General features: G+C 37.7%; 1 long non-coding RNA gene across 1 annotated transcript; it reads left to right on the top strand.

Annotated features, from left to right (window-relative positions):
- The first annotated feature begins 8835 nt into the window (after positions 1–8835).
- LOC131255394 (uncharacterized) lies at positions 8836–9424 on the top strand. The gene is made up of 3 exons (XR_009175996.1): positions 8836–8947; positions 9027–9089; positions 9248–9424. It is a non-coding gene; the product is annotated as an uncharacterized LOC131255394 (long non-coding RNA).
- The last annotated feature ends 1076 nt before the right edge of the window (positions 9425–10500 follow it).

Below are 10500 nucleotides of genomic sequence, written 5' to 3'. Positions count from 1 at the left end.
TAAAAAGTATCTTGATAATTCCAAATATCTATTTTTGAAATATTTCCAAACCATACCCTATTTTAAAATATTTCTAAATAATGCCCTATCTTTTGATTATTTCCAAATATCTTTTGATTATTTCCAAATAATATTTCAAATTAACAACTTTCATTTATTTCCTATTTTTTTATATTACTCTTGATAATTCTAAATATCTATTTTTTAAATATTTCCAAACAATACCTAAATATTTCTAAATAAAGTGGTTTTATTATTTACAAATAACGCCCTATCTTTTGATTATTTCCAAATAAGCCTTATTTTTGAATATTTTCAAATAAATCCTGTCGTTTGATTTTTTCCAAATAAACCCTATCTTATGATTATTTCCAAATAAGCCTTATTTTTTGAATATTTTCAAATAACATCCTATCTTTTGATTTCCAAATAAAGCCCTATCTTTTGAATATTTCTAACTGATGCTCCACCTTTTAATTTATTTCTAAATAAGTTCTTTTCAATATTTCAAAATAGGCACTATCGTGGAGCCCACACAGGTCGACCTCGTGGAAAGCTTGCATAAGGTCCACCTCATAGTAAAATATCCAAAATTTTAGGCTAATCTATAAATTGAATGGAATATTGGTAGGGGATCCACCCTGGAAACTTCTAGATGGAATGCCACTCATCAGATACACCCTACTAAGACAATGGGTACTAACCATACAGATATATTGTAGGCTTGACTTTCTCCCTTTGCTATGCCCCACCTGAGTTTTGGGATAAGATGATTCTTGGGATGTATGGTTAATGCGATGAGACCCGAATGCACGGTTTAAATTACATGTACTACAGTCTCCACATAGATAAAACATAATTACGATGATTTCCCCCCTTGAGACCCTGGACCAAAAATCGGACTGGTCCACACTATCTGGTGGACCATGAGTATGATATGAACTAATAAAGCAGAAAAAAAATACGATGGGTTACACGGTTTATATTTCTATCTACTTGTGCAGCTCACTGATTTTAGAGGGGGAATGATCATGATAGAGACATGGATGAGTGGCCCATATCTTCCATATGTTTGCAGCTCGCATATTTCCTTAAATTTATCTTCGAGCAAGTAGTATTAGATCTAAAATTTTAAATTTTACAAAAAAAAAAAAAAAAAACCAAAAAAAAAACCACTTAAGCCAGTAGCCTAAAAAGTCAGCCCCATCTGTGATTCAGGTGGACCACATTAAGCATAGAGAAGACTTTTGGTTCTTGGATCTAAAATAGGATGACACATCTAGTAGGCCCCACCCAACACAACACATTTTCCATCGCTGCCAATTTATAAACATACCCTAAGTTTCTTTGTTCTTTTTTCTTTTTTTATTACAGGAGTACCCTTCCAATAGTTATAGGCAGGCCAAGCCGCGTTTGGGCATGGTTGCATTTTAATCCCAAGCCCAACCCTTGGGCCTGATACCACAACCTAATCCAGCCAAAGGAAGCCCAAGAGCTTGACAGGCTAGCCTGGCCCAAGAGCTACCCCATTAATTTAAGTAATTATCATTGGATGCTAGGATGGGTCTATGAAATCCATCCTGATCACCACCAGGTGTGTCACCCACACCTAGGGCCCAGAAATTAGACTCATCTATGATTCAGGTGGACTATATGATTAAAAACAATGTCCAAGGCAACGCCCACCCTCCAAATTATTTCCCTTGGTGTGGCCTATTTAAATCATGTGTAGGTTTGACCTTTGGGACGTAGGCCTAAATTTTGGTGTAGAGTCTAATTGTTAAAAGTGACATCACATAATCATCATACTGAGCCCTCTAAAAATCAAGGGTGGACGTCTCTCCCAAAGATTTTCTTTGGTGTGGCTCACCTGTATCACATGTCAAACTGATTTTTTATCCCTGAGCTTAACGTAGGATTACACATCCAATTAGACGAAGTGGAGTGGATGTCACATAGACTTCAAGGTAGGCCCTGTAAAAAATCAAGGTCACTTTTTTATGACCCTGATTACATATTGAATGGTCAAAGCATATTTCACAAACACATCAAGGGTGGGCAATGTATAGGACTGATATGTATATATATATATATATATATCTCAAGTCCAACCAGTTGGACTGTGCACAAAGTAGGTTAACCTAGTGCAAACATCATTCTATCTACTCATCAAGTGACCCACACTATAAAAAACAGTGTATAGCCATTGATATATAACAAACTTGATTAGTGGATGGGGATGACTTCCATGGAAAATGTTGCTTATGCCTGAAGGTCCCATTCACTTAATAAATTAGAAAGTTACCAATTTGGCAGACTATAACCTGTGGTTCAACTGGTTAAACTATACCTTCAATAATAAATAAATCCTTTTATTAAGTGGCTAAGTATCAATTTCCAAAAGTTCCACCATTGGTATGTACTATTATATATATCATAAAATGATCACAAAGCCACCTGGAACCATTTGATACAAACTTTATGAGAACCCAATGGAAACCTTGGATTGCCTGGTTATTCCTTAAAAATTAGAAAGTTCATGTAGGAACCTTAAACCGGGCCCAATTACTGATTAAACTATGGCCTTGAAAAATGAAAGAAATTTTCCTTTTGCCTTTCAATTTTTGCGGGCCCACCAATTATTTATAAGTCAGGGTGACAATTTGTAATAAGGGTTCATGATTTCCCAATGCCATGACCTTCAATGTATTTACCAAGCCCATACATTGGAAAGGGCGCATGCCTTGTAGCCAGGAGACAGCCCATATTATACCATAAGTCCAATTGCAGGACAATTTAAAGAGAAGTAAAGCAGGCAAATTTATTACATAATTCTTCATAGAATAGGAAGGCCCAAAATTCCCACATGAATGGTACATATTAACAAGATTTAATGAAAATACATAAATGTTTCACTTGAGAGGCCAGGCAAAAATTAGGGGCCCATCTAAATTTTTGGCCATGATTGGAAACATGTTAACAATGCCCAAAAATCAAATTTTCCATGGGGCCCATATTGAATATATGTAAATTTACTTTTCCTTATATATTGGCAATAATGAAAGGTCAATTTCGACCAATTAAAAACAAGGGTTTTTTTGTAATCTTACCATAATGGTGGCCACCCAAAAATAGCTATCCTAGATTCAGTGGCACTAAAACATGAAATGGACAACAATGTTTAAGGACAATGAAACCACTCCAAAGTGAACTTTCCTTTTTTGCCCCTGGGAACATTTGGAACATATTCCTACACTCATGTGACCTAAATATAAGGTGGGCCCTTAGGTTAAATTTGAGTGTAAAGTCTAATGGATTGGAACATTACATCAAGTAGATACTTCCAACTGAATCAACTTGAAATAATCTTATTAAAATTGGCCCACCATGAGTATATGTAAATCTATTTTTTCCCTTTCTTTCCTATAATTGATAAAACAGTGGTTGGTGGCCATTGATGGGAAGGGATGTTTTTGAATATTTTCTTATTGGAACCGCCTTATCATGGCTAATAATTAAAGTCCACATAACAAACCATTGTGGTCCAAACCTATAAGGCCTTCATTTCCAGGTACTTAAATGAGAATAAATTATGAGGGCCCAGATGTTTAAGGTCACCAATTGTACTTCCTACCTTCCATTCTAGCCCTAACTTACGGATAATTAAATTGGGCCACCATTGGATTCAAGGAACCAATACATTAATCCACCTCAAGGTGACCCAACTATTAAAATAAAAAAAAACATTGAAAAGTTAACAACCGTTGATTTTTCATAGAAAATGTTTGGACTATGCAGATCATCCTAGGTCTTCATATGTTGTTATGCTCACAACTCTGAAACCATCGTTAAGGCTAATCCCAGCCTTAAAAAAATAAATAAATTTACACACGCACACACACCACCGCCTCTTCCAAATTTCTTCATTCTGCAGATATTGATAGTCTACAAATATAAGTTGGTGGTCCTTTTTTTTTAAGGCCCAGCCACCCAGCAATGTTATGTGAAATCATTTACCCAAGAAAGGTTGACCAAAAAATCATGTTCCTTCTTTAGGTGGTCCAATTTAAAGAAAAACATAAATTGTAAGGGCCCATAAATCACCTCTTGATTTTTTAGGCCACTGTATATATGAAAATCCACTTAAATTGCTGCACCCAGTTGCTTACTCATAAATTAAAGTAATCCTACTACATACCCCACCATAAACAGTATAGAGTTTATAATAGGCTGCCAAGTCACCCAGTTATCAACAAACATTTTAAATGCAAGGTAAATTTTACGGATCCTAGCACCAAAGTTTTCAAAATGAGGGTTTCATCTATATGAACGACCGTTCTTAAGTCCACACAAAATAAGAAAGAAAAAAAAATATAAACCAAGGAACGTTAGCTTGACAACAGTTATATGAAATATTTGATCAAACCAAGGTTATTTGGATTTATTAATTTTACAAAACAACAAATGGCCCAATTATTTATAAAGATTGGCCCAACGCCACAATGTGGTATCTCTGGACCAATTTATAACGCATGATATTGCTTATCCATGGCTAGTCCAATCAGGTTTTCCCATTCTTCTTTTTCGCTTTTCATGTCTCAAAATGAAGACTGAAATACAACATTGTAATTGAGGCAACAAACAACAAATCATTAGAAGGATTGGATACAAGAAAATATGTTCACAAATAGATAAACAATGCAGGGCTGGGATTGGCTATTAATTAAACAAAATTTTCAAAATGTGTCCAATTCCAACTATCCTAACTTGAAGGTGGATAAGAATAACAGTATTAAAGTAAGGTTATTCCCAAACATTCTAATGCAGCAATTTCTACTTTAAATTTAATTCAATCCAAGGTTCAGTCTATTGTTTCTTTACCTTTCAAGTCAGAATTATTTTCGAAATCAATTGCCTTCAAGTCTTTGGTACATGGAAAAACAAAGAAAAAAGAAAAAGGCATAAGAATATATGTAGTTATATGATGCTCTAGCTGCAGCTGAACTACAAACAAGGGCAAGCTCGAGTTAAAACACAGAAAGACAAACAAATTTATAATAAAGGAAATACGTGGGGACAAAGGCAAATGTTTTAGTACAAAAGGTTTATTACAGCTGCAATCCTGTACAATCGGTGCCAGAGACCGGATCTTAAATCCCATTTCAAGAGAATGTTTCTTGGAGCATTCTCGCTTCTTGCAATTCTTCTCAGAGGCGGAAAATGCCTATCAGTCTCCAATAAGATTTAGGGTTGGATGGAAGATATTCAAGAAAAGGTTTATCGCAAGCTTTATAATTGCAAATTGGTCTTAAAATTGGGGGCGTTGAACCGGCATGGATTGAAGGTTCCGGTACAAAATTTAGTCTAGGAAGTATGGTCAGAATGCAACTATCCTAGAAGGGAACAAAGAGACAAACTAGTTACTACAGAAAAGAAGGCAATCCTCAATGGTCGAGCTATTCTTTCAGGGTTCCAAATTCTATATCCAAGGACATTGCCTTCAGTTCTTTGATCCCCAAAGGAATCAAGAAGGAATTTTCTGCTATTGGTGACGAATGGAGGTTCTATGCAAGTTGGGCCCAAAAGGCTCGATTTGGTAAATTTGGGGGAACAAAAATTGGTTCAAAGGGGTAAACCCCGGGTCAACGTTCTTTAAGCCCCATTTCCCAAAATAACCGGGATTTACCCACAATGTTCCTTTTATCCTTAACCCAAAAAAATCAGTGCAAAACACCAATATATGCAACAAGGACAATGACCTTCGAGTCCTAGGCACCCACAGAAGGGAGGAAGATGCAGAGGGGAAAAACAGAGAATCGGGTGAAGGCGAAATGATTCATATTAATCAAGACTCGCTAGACAAATATAGGATGGGTTTGAAGGACACAGTGGTGGTGGTGACCAGAGAAGGATCCTCTATTACAGCGGTCAGATTCTGGTTACAGGAAGTTGGCGGGTTAGCAGCAGGATCTTATGATCTTAAACCTATAGGTTTCAAGGAAATTTGGGTCATGCTGACCCCGGGTTCTAACTTGGACTTCCTTCTTATGGCAACTGCTCTTCATGCAGATGGCCCGGTGCAAAATATTGTGCGCTGGGAGCAGTTCTCAGCGTTCGGATTCGAGGATGTATGGCTCTTGGTCTGGTCGATCCCATTAGAGCTATGGAACAAAGACGTCTTTCCGCAAACAGCATCCCGATTAGGTGATCTGCTAGAGATAAGACTCTAAAACCAAATCGGGAGAAGAGATGGGCGTCATCCAACTCCGCATCAGAAAGAAGAAAGGGTCGCCGTTGCCTCTCTCCATCAAAATCATTGCTGATGAAAGAATATTGCTACTGCCGATACAAAAAGAACCTGTCAACTCTCCTATGGGAAGACATCTGGAGAAGCAAAGAGAGGGCAACAACCCCTACCCAGCCTGGATTCGAGAGCGATAGGGATGAAGGAGCACATCCTCCAAGCTCCGTCAGAGTACCGAAATTCCACGAGCTACCTATCTCGATATCCCGCAGACCACCTGCTCCTTTCAGTTGCTATCCTGCAGTCCTGCCAGCGTACATAGCCGATACATGGCACCAAGAGACGGAAGTTTCTCCTGCAGGGGCTGACATGCGTCCGTTCGCGCCTGTACGACAGGCAATCGTCTCCGTTGATCGGTCAGTTGAGATCGACACGCGTCCGATATCGGGCGAATTCGAGACGATCTTGCTGCCAGAGAAGACTTTATCTTCCCCCTGCCAGGCAGCCCCTCCAACACACGCCTCTGCTATGTGTCTCCACGAGACGCTATCGAGGCCTCGGTTTGGAGACGCGTCCTTCATCTAGCGATGTCTCGCCGCCCCTGCTCAGTCGTCCCAGACGTAAAGGCCAAGATACATGGCAAGTCCCAGCCACTGACACGTGTGACGAGTCTCGTTCGACACGATGTCGTGGCGCGAGTAGAGAAGTCCGATCGTGTCTTTTCAGATCCGAACCATCTCCTGCTCCTGGATTTCTAGCTTCGGAGGAAGCTATGCTTAATCTAAACAAGTCCCCGCTCGAGTATGATGGAACCTCCAGTCCCAGCCATCTCCCGTTCTTCAACTCAGACCAGGACGACAGAAGCTCTGCGCTCTCCTCCTCGACATCGGTGAGGTCTGAAGCTTTGGAGTCTCTCTCTCCTCAGCCTTCTTCCTTACCTACTTGTATCAAGCATCATACACAATGAGAGTATTAAAGGAAAAGGTAGTAGAAAGTTCCTCAAAGAAGCAAAGAATTTATTCGTTTGGCAATTGTAGATTATGATTCTACTCGAATCTAAAGGCTTCATCTTATACTAAGGAAAAGAAAGGAAAAGGGGAAAAATAGAAAAGAAAAGTAAACACTCTGAAAATAAAGTATAAACAAGGAAGTTTTAGTATTTTTTATTTTTATTTTTATTTTATTTTTAAGAAACAATACTTACACTTTCTGCTTCTTCGCATTAACTTGCTTGATGCTCAGAACCATATCCACCATCACCAGGAATGGGCTGATGGTCTTGAAGAGAATCTCTGACCTTTTCTGTGGTTTTGGGTTGTATCTGATTTGATGGTCCTAATCTACAGGCATCATTGGCCAATTCTTCTTGTTGTGGTTGTTGTTGTGGTTGCTCTGATGACTGATCTGATGCCTTTTTACTGATTGAGACATTGAACCTGCAACCATCTGATGTAATCCCTGAGTGGCAGAGACATTGAACCTGCAACCATCATGCCATTGCTCCATGTTCGGGACACTTGCAGTCATATTAAATATATAGGTGAGAAGACACTATTCTAGATTGATGATCCAGACAACAATATGGTTTCATATACCACCGTAATGGTTATGAAAATTAAAAATCTGACATGTTAGGTACAAGTTGAACTGACTCGATGTTCAACAATTTCCAGACAAACTTGTGAGTGGATTTCATGAATATGTAAATCATATTTCCACACTTGAGCCTTTGTAGCTCAAATACTCAGCAAACAAAAGATAGCTAAAAACATGTGTATGCTAAAATTACTAGAATCTCTTTTTGGTATAACTGATTAAAGGATTCACCAACTCAATATTAATGCAAGCTTCAAAGGCTCCCACACTAAATTTCTCTAACTGACAAAAACAAAAAGATAGGCTCACCTACCACAGTGATCTTGCAATCTCATACCTTAATAGCATGCTTCCTCTTTGGGAAGTGCATTTCTCTATTCTTCTCCCTCTCTGTCTTCAGTGATTGCTGTAAAACACAATTGAGTAACCTCTATCAGGACAGATTCAGGGCACCATGAAATGTAGCACATTCACAATAATATATGACTGACAACAAAAGGTGAGATATGCATGGAACAGGATGAAGGAAAATGTATAAAAGATAATACAAAGGGCAACTATGAAAATGAGAGGAAAAAAACATAGAAATATATTACATGGACTGAGCTAATTATATCCAGATGCAAATCTATTCGTCTAAAAATAAAAGAAAATTGAAAGTAAAGTTCATGTCCAATATCCACAAAACCATCAAGCAAAATGCATAAAAGTTCATATGGAGAAATATGTTACACCCAAATCTCAACCAGATTACACGCATAATCATACAAATTCAAATGCCAAGGGCCTGTTTGAGTGCCACTTTAAAATGAGTGCATACCACTTTAAAAGATAATTTAAACACTGGTAAGAAAAGACTTGAATCTACTGAACATGTCATTATATTGCTTTCTTATGCCTAAGATTGAAATTTTTTGAGACTGAAAGTGATTTCAAATTTCAATGCTTACGTAACATTCAGAAATTATTTTTTTAATTGAATAGGTGTAAACATTGCCTCAATTGGTTGCTGTTAGAAATGAGTCATTAGTTGGTGAACTCAAAGACGCTTTGGCTAATGCTGAGCACAGGCCTGAGATCATTCCTGGAGAGGAAGTTGTCATAGAGGTCTGCCACATTGTCTAGTTTCTTTCTATTTATGGTTAGTGGCAATTTCATTCTTTAATGTAGCTTTAAAAATTTTCAGGTTGCTCGCCACCCAGATGTTGTCACAGTTGTCACATGAATAGTAGGCTGTGCAGGTTTGAAGGTAAAAGCAGAAGTCCTTTTGATTGATCATCATAAGATTCCCTTACAGATAACACAAATTATTTTTGCACCATAGATTATGCATCTTGGTAAAATTCATCTTATACACCAAAATTAATACCAAGCTGGCTGAGTATTCACCTCTTTCTTTTCTCAAAGCCTACCATGGCTGCAATAGAGGCAGGAAAAGACATAGAATTGGCGAATAAAGAGACCCTGATTGCTGGAGGTCCTTTTGTACTTCCTCTGGCGCACAAGTAAAAAGTAAAAATACTTCCTGCATATTCAGAACATTTTGCTATATTTCAGGTATATAAGCTTATTGTTAGGAAGTCACCATATGCCATTCAGAACATTCTGCAGATTCACCATCTGCTTAGAGTTAGAAGCTTATGTCTTTTGTAACCAACAGGTTCTCTGTCCAATATCAGGAAGTGTTAGTTACAGCGATTCACAATATCAAAGCAACTATAACCCCATAATCCATGATGAATTATTTAACTAAATAATAGGGTGTTGTTGGATGCAACCAATTATGGCAATATGCTCCAGCAAAACAAGCATCCAATAAGAATGTTCCTTCAGAAAAAGGAAATTCATATTTCAATATAAAATTCAGCGCGTGTTAATTTAGAAAAGAAAAAGAAAAGGAGTTGAGCAGATATTACATGACCCTCACAAGTGTTTACTCAATCCCCAATTGAGGCCTTATTTTCTAGTAATAGATAATCCACTTGTACTTTTTTTCCCAGAAAGGTGGGAGCACACAAAAATATAGGGCTTCATCTATCCTATAAGCGCAAGCAAAAACAGAACGGAAACAAAGCCACGGCTAGAGAGGCAAACATGACAGCAGATTCTCTTGTGAAAGATGGCACATGCAGGAACAGTTTATTGGTGTTAGATCAGAGATGATCTTCATCCCGATTTTTCTTTTTTATTTGTGTGCAGCCCCTCACTGCTTTCACTGTTATTGTTGTCAATTTTGCCTGTTCCATTGTTATTTTTCTTTCTTTCTTTCTTAAGTTCAGATTGTGCATCCTGCATTTTAGAGAATAAAAAGTGGACCTAGGGAGGTTTCAAAGGTAGGCATCATTTACCTACATACTTTTTCTTATCTTGCGGCCAACTTGAGTTTTTAGGAAAAAGAAACATAGCAATTGAGAGCAGGAACCTAATATCAATGCGTAGCAGTGTTTTTGTTCAAAAACCTTAAATTAAAGCTTGGAAGTTAAAATATGTTTAGTTGTCTCCCAATGCAAGAAAACAAAAGGGACTTGTCAATCTAGAAACTGTTACCATGTCAAACAACCATTTACTCTAAAAGCTTAAGCTGTCAAAGTGTGGTGTATCAATGTATATCAAGGGACTTTATGACTCCAACACCTAAAACATCTTATTGACAAACAGTT

The sequence above is a fragment of the Magnolia sinica genome, chromosome 9, assembly GCF_029962835.1.
Source record: "Magnolia sinica isolate HGM2019 chromosome 9, MsV1, whole genome shotgun sequence".
NCBI lineage: Eukaryota > Viridiplantae > Streptophyta > Magnoliopsida > Magnoliales > Magnoliaceae > Magnolia > Magnolia sinica.
Note: the sequence above shows the minus strand (reverse complement) of the source record. Positions and strands in the feature narration are given on the sequence as shown.